This window comes from Mirounga angustirostris, unplaced genomic scaffold (genome assembly GCF_029215605.1).
Source record: "Mirounga angustirostris isolate CCGP_5_RB_7025 unplaced genomic scaffold, mMirAng1.0.hap1 SCAF_5, whole genome shotgun sequence".
NCBI classification, from domain to species: Eukaryota; Metazoa; Chordata; class Mammalia; order Carnivora; family Phocidae; genus Mirounga; species Mirounga angustirostris.
Genome location: NW_026991713.1, coordinates 165,696,048 through 165,711,010, shown reverse-complemented (window position 1 = coordinate 165,711,010; position 14,963 = coordinate 165,696,048). Strand labels below are relative to the sequence as shown.

The window sequence follows — 14,963 nt, the reverse complement described above, 5'->3', positions numbered from 1 at the left end:
CACAAATTGGGAGAAGGCCCCCCTTAGATGTGCATAAGCTAAGTTGAGTGAGAATTGGAAGCAGAGCCTTGCCACCTGTGTTGTCCTGGGGTTGCTGTTTCTCGTGGCCACAAACTCCTTTAGACCCCTAGTTGGAGCCAGCAGGGCAAGGGCACCATGCCGGCCTCCAGGGCAGCCCCCATGGCCCCAGCAGTGGGACTGGTGATTAGAATGAGATCACTGACTCTCATCCCGATGGGTCATTATCTGTGAAGAGACGCACCCCTCAGGACACCATGGCAATGATCAGAAAACAGACTAGCTGCCAACCATCAGAAGAGTCATGTTTCTACATGGATCCCTGCTGGCACATGCCATCCAGGATGTATGGGCGATGGCATGTTCCATCCTTGGAAAGTCATCATCTCTATCACAGATGGAAACTAAACCTGGAGGCTAATAGGATGAATGTAAAATTCTAGTTGAACATTATTCATTCTCTTTTACAGCTTTGAGATATAATTCATATGCCATACAATTCACCCATGTAAAGCATGCAATTCAATGGTTTTTAGTGTATTCATAGAGTTTTGCAAGCATCACCTCAACCTAATTTTAGAGTATTTTTATCACACCCCCCAAACAGACTCCCCATCTCTTAGATGTAATCCCTCATTGCCACTATCTCCCCCAGCCCCAGGCAACCACTAATCTATTTTCTGTCTCTATAGATTTGCCTACTTTGGACACTTCATAGAAATGGAATCCTATAATATGTGGTCCTTTGTGATTGGCTTTTACTTAGTAATCATATTTTCAAGGTTCATCCGTGCTGTAGATTAATTCTTCTTTTATAGTTCTTGCATTATCTTTTCCAGATATTATAGTGCTTTGTGGGCTATCCTCAAACATTTTGGTTACTATTGAAATTAGAATGAAAATAAATTCTATTTATCCAAGCTTTTAGTGAGCAAATGTAGGTAGCATTGTATTATTACCAAGATGAGGTAAATTAATTTGTATATCACTGTCAACAGCCACTGAATACATCAGCTTCAGAAATGTCGAGCTGTGTTTTGTGGTTGTAGTTTTCTGGTCATATATAAATCTAGGGTTTATTGTAAGAAGCAATTATCCCCAAAATAACAGTACCATAAAACTTGGGGAAATTACCTATTTCAACAGATGAATTTTCATGCATCTCAGGGATGCACTACACTGCCCTCTGCTGAGGAGTATGCCAGGAAGACTAAAAATCAGAAGAATGTGAAGAGACACCAGAGGTCCAGAGAATCTGTTTCTGACAAACTCACCTTTATTTGTTCCTTATTCAAAGAACATTTAAAGGTCACGCACATTGTGGCAGGCACTGTGCTGGTAGGAATACAAACACAGGGTAATGATTCTTGTCTTTCAGGAACTCCTTGTTAGAGGAGTTCTTTCACTCACATGCTGAGACTCCTGCTCAACACAACCTTCCCAACGTCAGATTTGCTGGACCTAGACACTGAGACAAGAATACTTGTCTCTGGTGTGTAAAGACAGGTGCTAAAATGTAAAAATAGCATAGATTGTCCTCTGTATTTAAGAGTCTGTTTTTCTGTTTGTTTCTTGTTTTTCTTTGTTTTGTTTTTTAAATTCCACACATGAGTGAAATCATGTGGTATTTGTCCTTTTCTATGTGACTTATTTTACTTAGCATTTTACCCTCTGGGTCCATCCATGTTGTTGCAAATGGCAAGATCTCATTCTTTTTTATGGCTGAGTAATATTCCATTGTGTATATACCACATCTTCTTTACCCATTCACCTGTGGATGGATACTTGGGTTTATTCTGTATCCTGACTATGGTAAATAATGCTGCAATAAACATAGGGGTACATATATCTTTTTAATTAGTGTTTTGGTTTTCTTTGGGTAAACACCCAGTAGTGGAATTACTAGATCATATGATAATTTTTTTTTTTTTTTGAGGAAATTCCATACTGTTTTCCACAGTGGCTATCTTAAATACAGAGACCAAACTGGTGGTTGCCAGAGGGAAGGTGGGTGGAGGGATGAGTAAAATAGATAAAAGAGATGAAGAGCACACTTACCGGGATGAGCACTGAGTAATGTATACAATTGCTGAATCATTATATTGTACACCTGAAATGAATATAACACTATATGTTAATCATACTTCAATTAAAAATAAGTAAATAAATGATAAAAAATAAAATAAAAAATAAAAATGACATAGATTGTTATAGCTAAAGAGAACCGGAATGAAATTCCATAGTCCCAAATCTCACAGATTATGTGTAACAAACCACCCTAAAACCAACTGGCTGAAAACAATGATAGTAATTTTTTATCTCTCATAATTTCCATGAGTCAGGGATTCAGGAGTGGCTCAGCTGAATGTTTCTGGATCAGGGTCTCTTGTGGGATTGTAGTCAGATGTCTATTGGGCCTGGAATCATCTGAAGGTTTGACTGGGGCCAGACAATCTGCTCCCCCAGGTGACCCACTCACATAGTTAGCAAGCTCATACTGGCCAGATTGTTCCTCTTCACATGGGTCTCTCACAGGACTGTTTGAGAGTCCTTAGCACCTGAGGGCTGGCTTCTCCCAGAGTGAATAATGCAATACACCCAGCTATAAGCTGCAATGCCTTCTATGACCTAGTCTTAGCAGTCACCTACCATGACTTACACCTTAATATATCGGTCACACAGCCAGTCCCAATTCAATGTGGGAGGGGCCTACACAATGACATGAATACCAGAAGGCAGGAATCATTAAGGGCCATCTTGGAGGCTAGCTACCATGTTACTCTTCCATTTTTCTTCCATTTACCATCCTGAAAGTCAAAGTCCAAATTTCTAGCTGTTGTTTGAATCACCTCTTTCAAACTGTGCCAGGTGTTCATCCAACCTCTGCCTGACTCCTTGGGTGCAGGAGTTCAAGATCCTCCAACTGTGACTGCTCTCTCCTCAGATGATTCTGACCCTCTGGGAGCTCCTTTGCAGATTGAATCACTTCCTCCTCCAAGCCTGACCAGCAAATATTTAAAAATAACAACCATGTTCCTCCAGTAAACATAGATTGAGACCTATTCTGCACCAGACCCATTGTGCAAGCTGCTGGGAATACTGCAGTGAACAAGATACAGTCTTTGTCTCCAAAGAGCTCATTGTGGTTTAGCTTCCTTGGTCTATTCCAGAAGGCACATGTCACACCCCACAAGCAAGGGGTCCCTTGTCTTCTCCATACCTGGTCTCAGAGAAATCTCTTCTCTTTTAGCCAAAGTTCTTCTGGTAGAGATAATAAATAAGAGAGAACAAAACTCAAATTGCTTCAAGATACCACATAAATCTGAATAAGAATTAGGATGGTAAATTTGTTCTGAATCCAAGACAAATCTTTATTGTTCTTAAAATATAATTTAAAAGACCTGAAGCTAATATGTAGAAAGCAACAGACTTCTGGCATCCTTCCTTAACTCTTATTATTTCAATAGATTATTTTCAATTTCCATATCATCTGCAACTAATTCAAGTTTTGTTTCTTCCTTTCCATTCAAGTACCTTTTCTTTTTTCTTGTTTTGTTGCATTTGTTAGGACCTCCAGTATGTGGAATACAAGTAATGATAGTAGACATCACTACTTTATTTCTTAATTCTTTTTTCTTCCAGCTCTAAATAATGGCAGGATACCTTGTATCAGACAAAACCCACCTGCTTGTAAAAATTATAAATTATGAACAAAATATTAAAACAATTGTATAACATCCTTAGAGAGTAACCAAAAGCATGCAGAAATTAGGGGGATACAAGCCTTGGAAGATGGAAGTAAACTTTGCGAGAGTCACATTTAACTAGCTTTTCTCCTGAATGCACTCTCCAATCTGCCTGAAGCATGGGAACTGGAATTCAAGCAAAAAGCAACAGTCTTACTAGGCTGAAGAGCAAAATTGAGAGTTGGAAGCTGCCAGAGAAGTTTGCAATTGAGAGGTGGGGGAAATATGGGAAAGGAGGGAGCCATAAAATCTCTATATAAATACCCCCTCAAGTTCTTGCTGACTTTGAAAATGCATATGCAACAGGGAAAAACTCCATTGAGACCAGAAGAAAAGAATAGCTAGAAGGTGGAAAATGCTGAGCAGGAATTTCAGTAGAAAGACAGACTTTAGGGTTCAAATCTTCCCAACTTAAAAGAGTGTGGTAAACACTTTAGGCTTTTCAATAAAACTCTAAAAGGGTCATGCCCTAGGATTAAGAAGCACATCCCAGGACTAAGGGCAAAATTAAAATGAACCTACCCTAACAAAGCCTAAAGCCTAGACTCCACAAAATCCAGGTGATCTGCCAGCAGATCTGCTAGACTTCCAAGGACAAAACTCAACATTCTTCAGAAAAAGATAACAGAATCCAGATTCTCTAAAATGTTTCACTATACAGGCATACCTCACAGATATTGTAGGCTTGGTTCCAGACCATTTAAAGCTAATATCATGAGAAAGCCAATATCACAATAAAGTGAGTCAAATGAATTTTTTTATTTCCCATTGCATATAAAAGTTATGTTTATATTAACTGGAGTCTATTAAGTGTGCAAAGGCATTATGTCTAAAAGAACATAACTTAAGAATACTTTATTGTTAAAAATGCTAATCAGCTAAGCTTTCAGCAAGTCAAAATCACTGATCACAGATCACCATAACAAATATGATAATAATGAAAACGTTTGAAATATTGTGCAATAACCAAAATGTGATGCAGAGACATGAAGTGAAAAAATACTGTTGGAAAAATGGTGTCAATAGACTTGCTTCATGCAGGATTACCACAATCCCTCATTTTGTAAAAAAAAAAAAGCCACATCTACAAAGTACAATAAACCAAAGCTCAGTAAAACAAAGTATGCCTGTACAATAAAAAAATATTATACATGTGAAGAAATAAGAAAATAAGATGACAAGTCAAGAGAAAAAAAAAGCAGTCAATAAAAAGATCCACATTTAGGATTCAAGAGGAAAAGACTTTAAAATATGATAAATATGTTAAAGGATTTTACCAGAAAAGTAGATATAATAAGTGAAGAGATGAAGAATCTCAGAGAAGATATGGAAACTCTAAAAAAGGACCAAGTAGAGGGACACCTGGGTGGCTCAGTTGGTTAAGTGTCTGCCTTCGGCTCAAGTCATGATCTCAGGGTCCTGGGATCGAGTCCTGCGACTGGCTCCTTGCTCAGGGGGAGTCTGCTTCTCCCTCTCCCTCTGCCGCTTCCCCTGCTTGTGCTCTCTCTCTCTCTGACAAATAAATAAAATCTTTTTTAAAATGCCACCATCTTTGGTTTTCCTTTTCAACATTCCTCTGGCCATTCAGGGTCTTTTTTGGTTTCATACAAATTTTAGGATTATTTGTGCCATTTCTGTAAAAAAAAAAAAAGTTGGTATTTTGATAGGGATTGCATTAAATGTGTAGATTGTTCTAGGTATCATAGACATTTTCACAATATTTGTTCTTCTGATCCATGAGCTTGGAACGTTTTTCCATTTCTTTGTATCTTCTTCAATTTCTTTCATAAGTGTTCTATAGTTTTCTGAGTACAGATCCTTTGCCACTTTGGTTAGATTTATTCCTAGGTATCTTATGGTTTTGGGTGCAATTGTAAATGGGCTCAACTCCTTAATTTCTCTTTCTTCTGTACTGTTGTTGGTGTACAGAAATGCAACTGATTTCTGTGCACTGATTTTATATTCTGCCACTTTACTGAATTCCTGTATGAGTTCTAGCAGTTTTGGCGTGGAGTCTTTGGGGTTTTCCATATAAAGTATCATATCTAATCTGCAAAGAGTGAGAGTTTGACTTTTTCTTTGCCGATTTGGATACCTTTTATTTCTTTTTGTTGTCTGATTGCTATGGCTAGGACTTCTAGTACTATGTTGAATAGAGTGGTGATAGTGGACATCCCTGCCGTGTTCCTGACCATAGGGGGAAAGTTCTCAGTTTTTCCCCATCGAGAATGATATTCACTGTGGGTTTTTCATAGATGGCTTTTATGATATTGAGGTATTTACCCTCTATCCCTACAACTGTGAAGAGTTTTAATCAAGAAACGATGCTGTATTTTGTCAAATGCTTTTTCTGCATCTATTGAGAGGATCATGTGGTTCTTGTTCTTTCTTTTATTAATGTATTGTATCACATTGATTGATTTGCGGATGTTGAACCAACCTTGCAGCCCAGGAATAAATCCCACTTGGTCATGGTGAATAATCCTTTTAATGTACTGTTGGATCCTATTGGCTAGTATTTTGGTATGAATTTTTACATCCATGTTCATCAGGGATATTGGTCTGTAATTCTCCTTTTTGACGGGGTCTTTGTCTGGTTTTGGGATCAAGGTAATGCTGGCCTCATAAAATGAGTTTGGAAGTTTTCCTTCCATTTCTATTTTTTTGGAACAGTTTCAGAAGAATAGGTATTAATTCTTTAAATGTTTAGTAGAATTCCCCTGGGAAGCCATCTGGCCCTGGGCTCTTGTTTGTTGGGAGATTTTTGATTACTGCTTCAATTTCCTTGCTGGTTATGGGTCTGTGCAGGTTTTCTATTTCTTCCTGGTTCAGTTTTGGTAGTTTATATGTCTCTAGGAATGCATCCATTTCTTCCAGATTGTCTAATTTGCTGGCATATAGTTGCTCATAATATGTTCTTATCATTGTTTGTATTTCTTTGGTGTTGGTTGTGATCTCTCCTCTTTCATTCATGATTTTATTTATTTGGGTCCTTTCTCTTTTCTTTTTGATAAGTCTGGCCAGGGGTTTATCAATCTTATTAATTCTTTCAAAGAACCAGCTCCTAGTTTCATCGAACTGTTCTACTGTTTGGTGATCACAAATTCTTTTAGTTTTTGTTTGTCCTGGAAGCTTTTTATCTCTTCTTCTATTTTCAATGACAGCCCAGCTGCATAAAGTATTCTTGGCTGCATATTTTTCTCATTTAGTGCCCTGAATATATCATGCCAGTCCTTTCAGGTCTGCCAGGTCTCTGTGGATAGGTCTGTTGCCAACCTAATGTTTCTACCATTGTAGGTTACAGACCTCTTGTCCCAACCAGCTTTCAGGATTTTCTCTTTGTCTCTGAGACTTGTAAGTTTTACTATTAGATGTCGGGATGTTGACCTATTTTTATTGATTTTGAGGGGGGGGTTCTCTGTGCTTCCTGGATTTTGATGCCTGTTTCCTTCCCCTAATTAGGGAAGTTCTCCACTATTATTTGCTCCGATATACCTTCTGCCCCTCTCTCTCTTTCTTCTTCTCCTGGGATCCCAATTATTCTAATATTGTTTTGTCTTATGGTATCACTTATCTTTCGAGTTCTTCCCTCATGATCCAGTAGTTGTTTATCTCTCTTTTTCTCAGCTTCTTTATTCTCCATCATTTGGTCTTCTATATCACTAATTCTCTCTTCTGCCTTATTTATCCTAGCAGTTAGAGCCTCCATTTTTGATTGCACCTCATTAATAGCCTTTTTGATTTTGACTTGGTTAGATTTTATTTCCCCAGAAAAGTATTCTCTAGTGTCTTCTATGCTTTTTCAAGCCCAGCTAGTATCTTTATAATCATCATTCTGAACTCTAGTTCTGACATCTTACTAATGTTCATGTTGATTAGGTCCCTGGAAGTCAGTACTGGCTCTTGTTCTTTTTTTTGAGGTGAGTTTTTCCATTTTGTCATTTTGTCCAGAGAAGACTAGATGAATGAGAGAACAAAATGCTAACAGGGTAACAATGACCCCAGAAAAATATACACTAAACAAATCAGAAGAGACCCAAAACCAGGGGGAAAAGAAAAAAAAAAATAGACTATGAAGAATATGATCAGACAGGTGAATAGAATAGAGCCACACACTAGATTTTGGGTGTATTTTGGTCTTTTAGAAGAAACTGCCTCCCAAAATTTTAAAGAAAAAAAAACCTTATATATACACAAAAATAAGGGTAAATACAATGAAGGGATGGAATATGGCTGTAAAAATGAAACTTAAAAAAGATTTTAAAAAGGAACTGATAAGAAGTTGGTTGAAAAAAGAAAGAAGAAACAATTTTTAAAAAGGGGGGGAGAGAATGTGATCAGGCAGGAGACTAGAACAAAGTCATACACTAGATTTAGGGTATATTTTGTTCTGTTAGAAGAAACTACATCCCATATATATACAATGGAATATTATGCAGCCATCAAAAGGAATGAGATCTTGCCATTTGCAACGACGTGGATGGAACTGGAGGGTATTATGTTGAGCGAAATAAGTCAAACAGAGAAAGACATGTATCATATGATCTCACTGATATGAGGAATTCTTAATTGCAGGAAACAAACTGAGGGTTGCTGGAGTGGGGGGTGGGGTGGGAGGGATGGAGTGACTGGGTGATAGACGCTGGGGAGGGTATGTGCTCTGGTAAGCGCTGTGAATTGTGCAAGACTGTTGAATCTCAGATCTGTACCTCTGAAACAAATAATGCAATATATGTTAAGAAAAAAAAAAAGAAGAAGAAGGTAGCAGGAGGGGAAGAATGAAGTGGGGGAAATCGGAGGGGTAGACGAACCATGAGAGACGATGGACTCTGAAAAACAAACTGAGGGTTCTAGAGGGGAGGGGGGTGGGAGGATGGGTTAGCCTGGTGGTGGGTATTGAGGAGGGCACATTCTGCATGGAGCACTGGGTGTTATGCACAAACAATGAATCATGGAACACTACATCTAAAACTAATGATGTAATGTATGGGGATTAACATAAAAATTAAAAAAAAAAAGAAGAAGAAACTACATCCCAAAATTTTAAAGAAAGAAAAACTTATATATATATATATATATATATATATATATATATATATATATATACAAAAAATAAGGTAAATACAATGAAGGGATAGAATATGACTGTAAAAATGAAAATTAAAAAAGATTTAAAAAAAGGAATTGGTAAGATGTTGGTTGAAAAAAGAAAGAAGAAAAATTTAAAAAAGAAAAGAAAAAAATAAAGGAAATTTCAAAAATTAACTTTGAAAGACTAAAGAATCATGGTAAAAAAGCCATGAATTCTATGTGCAGTATTCCTCTAGCGCTGGAGTTCTGCCGTTCTCATTGATCAGTAAACTTGGTCTTGGCTGGCTGTTCTTGCTGATCTTCTGGGGGAGAGGCCTGTTGCCGTGGTTCCCAAATGTCTTTGCCAGAGGCAGAATTGCCCCGCCCTTGCCCGGTCCAGGCTAAGTAATCTGCTCGGGTTTGCTCTCCGGAGCTTTTGTTCCCTGCAAGCTTTCTGTACAGCTTTGGAGGCCGAGAGTGAAAATGGCAGCCTCCCAGTCTCTGCCCGGAGGAGGCGAGAACTCGGGGGCCCGCTCCTCAGTGTGCCCCCAGAGAAAAGCATGCAGTCACTCCCGTCTCCCCGGTCTCTGGCCGCACTCTCTGCTCATCCAGCTTATGACCAAGCGTTTCTATCTCTGGCACCCGACCCCGTGTGGAGTCTCCAAACCCAGCAGATCCCTGCAGTGCATTCACGCACCACTCCTCCCGGGGAAGGAAGGTGAGTCTCCCCAGATCTGCTGCTTGTTGGGTCCCTGCTGGAGGAGCAGTGGCCCGACTGTGCCACGGATCACGGTTAATGGCAACCCCAAGCTGAGAGCCCACGCCTCGGCTCCATCTCTGCAGCCAGCTTCCCTGCTCTGATACCTGGGAGCTCTGCTGCACTCAGGCACCCCCGGTCTTTCTGTGACCCCAAGGGTTCTGAGACCACACTGTCCCGTGAGGGTCCCACCCCCTGCTTAGCCACTGGAGCGAAGTCCCTCAGCGGAGCCGGCTTCTAAAAGTTCTGATTTTGTGCTCTGCGGCTCTATCACTTGCCAGAAGCAGCAGATGGAGGCCCCTCCCCCGCCGTCTATCCTCCTGAATATCACCTCGGATTCACTTCTCCACACGTCCTACCTTCCAGAAAGTGGTCGCTTTTCTGTTCAGAGAGTTGTTGCTCTTCTTTTCTTCGATCTCCTGTTGAGTTCATAGGTGTTCAGAGTGGTTTGATCCCTATCCAACTGAATTCCTGGGACCAGACGAAATCCAGGTCTCCTACACTCCGCCATCTTGCTCAACTCTATAAGGAAGGATTTTTTAACAGTCCACCATTAATTATAATTTTTGCTGTAAGTTCCCAGCTATAACTTTTTGTGCTTCTCTTTTATAGATTTCATGGAGCCACTCTCAGAACACTTCTGCCCTTCCCTACCAACCCCCACCTGCCCTTGTTAGATAATCTCTCCAAATCCTATGCCTACTGGTCCTTATTTATTTAATTTAATTTGTAACATCTTGTTTAATTTAACATGTAACATCTTGTTTCTTAAAATTAAAAAAAAAATGCCTAAAGCAAACGTGGAAACCTATTAGGATCTATTAATTCCAGGTGGTGAGGCACTGGTATTATTATTTATTCTTTGTGCATTTCTATATTTAAAAACTTTCTGTTAAAAATTTCTAGTTATTTCCATTTCAGAGTCAGTATGTATGAGTTAATTTGTCTTAAACCATGTTTTTAAAATAACAATTTATATGAATATAAGAATGTTAATATGAAAACATTTCAAAAGAACACCTAAATTATCATTTCATTTATTTATTATAAAGAGGAATTAGTTTAAAATAATTTTTTGCATTGGTGATGGGAACAAAATTCATTAATAAATATTCTCAGGATTTCTCTCTTCTTTTTTACCTGCTGAAGACAATTTTGTCTTTCCTCTCTGCTTACACCTTACAAGAAGAGCTTTGGTGATATAAAACCAGGAGAATGGGTAGAAAGACACGAGAACTGGAGAGGTAAAATTCTTGGAGACTAGTCCAGGTAAGGAGTGATGAATTAAGGGTTTCAAGAATGGGTGACTTTGGACTAGTCAGAGGTGTCAGCGAACTGCAACAGAAAGAAAAGGACATTCTAGAAACTGTGGCTGTGGGTTATGAGTGGATCCGTTATAATATTTTTTAAGTGATGTTAGTAAACATCGAAATTACTTTTTAATTGCTGACTATTGCTTCTTTGTCAGTACTTAGGGCCTCAATATTTATTTGAGTTACATGCTCATAAATTACTGAAATTTATTTCCCCACTGTTTCCTGAAGAAGTCTTGGGAAAGGGGAGGTCAAAATATTACATTCTCATTGCTGTGTTGCTTGGGGTGGGGGTGGGGGGTTATTTCCTTTAAATACAGTGATGGTAGAAGTGATGGGCTTTAGAATCTTCAGAACATTTTATAATCAAAGTCTAAAAATATAAGGTATCATTTCTCAAACATGCAAGCACTTTGACATATCTTTCAAACTGTGACATCCTCTCTACCTACTACATATAATATTTATGTATATATATAATATATACATATACCTACTACATGATAATATATATAATTATATAATACATATATATAATATATATGCATACATATACACATGTATTATGTTTAATATATATTATATATAATTATAATGCAAACACTTTATCATATCTCTGTTAACTACTATTATATATATTCAAAAAAATTTTTATGGTGAAAAAATTTATACTTAGATTTACCCAGCTGGACTCAGTGTACATGATCCCAGTTTTGTTGGCAACACCCAAAGCATCACAGTCAGGAGCCTGTCGAACATATGCCTTCTTTTCTTCATCAGGCCTGATCAGGGTGTTGACCTTGGCCATATCAATGTCATAGGGCTTCTTCACAGCCTGTTTGATCTAGTGCTTGTTGGCCTTGATATCTACAGTGAACACAAGTGTGTTGTTGTCTTCTACTTTCTTCATGGTTGACTTGGTAGTTAGGGAGAACTTGATGATGGCACAGTGGTCAAGCTTGTTTCTCTTAGGGACACTCTTTTGAAGATATTTGGGCTGCCTTTGAAGACGTGGTGTCTTGGGCCATCGGAAGTTAGGTGATATGCAGATCTTTTTTTGTGTGTGACTGTGGAAGCCTTTCAGCACTGCTTTCTTGGCCTTCAAAGACTTTGCTTTGGCTTCAGCTTTGGAGGTGGTGGCAAGGGCTTCCTTCTTCACCTTTGGCACCATCTTCGTGAAAAGGTATACATTCAAAAATTTAAAATAAATCTCCCATCCCCGATTCTTGCTCTACACAGTAAATGCTTTCACCATTTTGTAGCTGTGTGAGTATACGTGTTTACCTTCACATTATAGAAAGACATATTGGCCTACTATTTCTTGATTTTTCAGTTTTAGGTACTAACCGTAGACGTCCTAATATGGGAGATGAGGATTTAACATTCTTACAAATCTTCCCTCATCCTCCTCATATAATTATAATTTTTGGTTAAATCAATACTCAGTGCTTATATAAATATTATTCATGGCTGAGTGGTGTACGACGAAAACAATTTCTTATATAACATTTCCTCTACCTCAGAGTTAATAATGATTGTCTTATTAGTTCATTTGCTTATTTTCTATACCTGTCAATCACTGTATATAATTATATAACTACAACTATGAGTTATTCTAGGTGACAAATGGGGGCCAGGGACTGAGACACCAGCACCATTCAATATATTCATTTGTACTTAACCTCCTGTTTTCATTGCAGCACCTTTGCAGCAGTCCAGTGTCCCTGAGCCCAGATTCCATTTACATCATCCTCTCCAAGGAGCAACACCGCAGTGTTCTGCAAAGGTAAACAGTCACCAAAGCTGGCGGGTTCCAGAGGCAATATGGAGATCCAAATTCTTCTTGTAGACTTTCCACCAATCTTCCTATTTTGAACCCAAGCTGAATCCCACCCTCAGAGACACCTGTGGCCTTCTGGAGTTCAGGCAACTCCAGGTTGCATTTAGCCTTTCCCCTCTGCAAGCTTGAGTTTCATTTTTTTCCTCCAATTTGCCAAATTCCTTTCCATTCATTCTTCTTCTTTCCAGATTCCCAAATTTTGTTTCTATCATGCCTTTTCCTGAAAACTGACTAATCTCATACCAGTAACCTTCTATGACTCTGTTTCCCAATCTATTAAATGAAAGAGTCATGCTCTCCTCTACAGCACACAGATGCAAATCCTGCCACATCCTTGCTTCACACATTCATCTCAGCCACCATTTGCTATAAGAATCTCTGAGGGCTATGGCCAGAGCTGGGGATGGGCTGGAAATGCTAGTGCTTGACCTGGACTGTTAGTCAAGGCAGAAATGCATTGGTTTATTAATGACCCACAGAGAATTTCACAGAAAAAAAGTGTTTCATTTTTTTTTATTACTGCTCCTTTTTCCAAGAGTTCTAGAAACAAATCCAGTCACCCATAGAGGGGATGAAGGAGGAAGAAGAGAAGAGAAAGATAAACAAAAGGGAGAAAGGGGAAATGGGGGAGGGAACCACAAGACAAGCTGCCAATTGTCCAGGTACATCCTTGTTCTCCATTAGGGTGCTTTCTCCCTCATACACATGCCCACGTCCCAGGTGGGTAGGCCCACATCAAGGTGAACTCCCTGGGTGTTACTTTCATGCTCAGGCTGAAACTCCACAACACAAAGGTAAAGATTATGATAGCAAACTAATCACTCTCCTTGACTTGGTGGGACATAAACCTCATTTGTCTTTGATTCTTCTTACTCTCTCCCGGATGAGTCTATTTTCATGATGAAGTATCATTCCACATGCTCAGTTGGCTGATGGATTATGAAACTTACAAGACTAACCCCAGTGAGTTCTTTGAAGTGGATCAAAACAGAGCCTTTGTAAAAATTGATGTCATCTAGGTTCCTTGTTTCAAGGTTGGCAGCATAATTTACCTCCATAATATAGGTCTTCACTTGGTAGTTCAAATTGCTTTGTGTCTGTCTACAAATCAATTTCCTGCTCCCTTCCAGAACAGCTCACAGCTCTCCCCTGTCCCAATACCTCTTTCCACACACACGTGGAGTGTGTAGGGGCTGGCCACATGGCTCTCAGGTTATGGAAGGAAAGTTGGGAGGTGAGGCCAGTCACTCCAGGTTACCCCAATATGGAGATTCATGTAAAAAGACCTTGGAGAGGAAAATGGGTTACAAAGGGATAGCAACTGGGAGCTGAGAATAGGGAAGAGGGCCATATTTTTGTCTTCTGGGACATTAAGAAAAGTCAGTCTTGTTTATCAACAGTTGCCAGGGATTTTAGAGGGTTTGAGGATTGGGATGAATCCACTCAAATAGCCATGTTGGAGCTCATTCCCCTCCTAGCATGCCTTCTAGAGGTCTCCCTGGGAGCCAGTTATGCTAAGGCAAATCTGGAGAAACAGAAAGGGGCTGGTATGAAGTTAATCTCACTTCTATCAAGCTCCTCCAGAATTTGTCCAACACTTTACAGGCTACCATTATACCCAAAGCCTCAGAGATACACCCCGCCCCCTCTCCCCTGCACTGTCCTCCCATGACCATACCCAGAATCCTCAGCACAACACTGTCCTAGACAGTGTCTCAGTACCACATCCCAAGATATTCCATCTCTCCCAGATCCAGGGGATCTGATACCAGGAAATTATAAAAATGGTTTTAAACCATTACTCAGGATCATCATGATTTTTTTCCAGAAAAATAAGCTTATGAGAGTGTGGGAGGAAAGAGAAGCCAACCATCATACTGTTAATCTAAGAAAATTTGCAAGGACAGCAAGTAGCTGCATGAACAGTATATATAGGTGAAGTTCCACAAAACACAGCATGAACCATCAAAATCTTTCACTAATGGAACAAAAGACAAAACCCCAAAGTCATCAGGATTGAAGTCTCACCTCAGTGGTATTGGATAAGTGGACAAAAATAAGTAAGGATATAAAAAAAATTAACATTGTAATAAAAAAAATATACCTTATGGGTGTGTATTAAACTTTAACCCTGATAATAGGAAATCCATTTTCTCAAGCACACAAGGAATATTCACAAGAACAGATCATATTGTGTAACAAAGAAAATATCAGTAAAT

At 39.0% G+C, this 14,963-nt stretch overlaps 1 pseudogene; it reads right to left on the bottom strand.

The window, feature by feature from the left end:
• Nucleotides 1-11,523: 11,523 nt before the first annotated feature.
• Nucleotides 11,524-12,075, bottom strand: LOC123841178 (large ribosomal subunit protein uL23-like; annotated as a pseudogene).
• Nucleotides 12,076-14,963: the final 2,888 nt, after the last annotated feature.